Source organism: Typha angustifolia, chromosome 12 (genome assembly GCF_048772165.1).
Source record: "Typha angustifolia cultivar Huaian chromosome 12, ASM4877216v1, whole genome shotgun sequence".
NCBI lineage: Eukaryota > Viridiplantae > Streptophyta > Magnoliopsida > Poales > Typhaceae > Typha > Typha angustifolia.
In genome coordinates, this window is record NC_133250.1 from 7487308 (window position 1) to 7487865 (window position 558).

Consider the following 558-nt stretch of genomic DNA (forward strand, 5'->3'; position numbering starts at 1 on the left):
AAATAGAATCTATAGTGGCCTATTTGGGCTAAGTCTAACAACCATGTTAGTTTTTGACACTTGGTTAACTCTATAATTGTTATTACAACTCGCATCTATTCTACTAATGTGATACATGCGGTGTAATTGAGCTTAACTTGATTGAGTCGGATTTTGATCAGGATTGAATTATTAAGATTTATTTCAAGAATATATTTCTGATCAAGCTTGAATTGGAATCAATTCAATTTAACTCCATGATTTAGTTTAATTCAAGCATATATATATATATAATTATTTCAAGCCTTATCAAACTTATTTGATTGAGCGGATTTATGATCAAGCTTGGCTTGAAATTATTTTCAAGCCTATTTTGAAGATCATGTTTGGTTCAACTCATTTTCAAACCAAGCTTAATTGAGTTTTATTAAGCTGAGCTCGAGCCAGCTTGACTATTTTGACAACCCTACTTGATTTTCTTTTACTCTGTTTGTTTGTATGATTTTCTTTATCAAACGGACTTCTTATATGCACTATAAAAAAAGGTCTCTTGGTTCATTCAAATCATATTTGGAACAA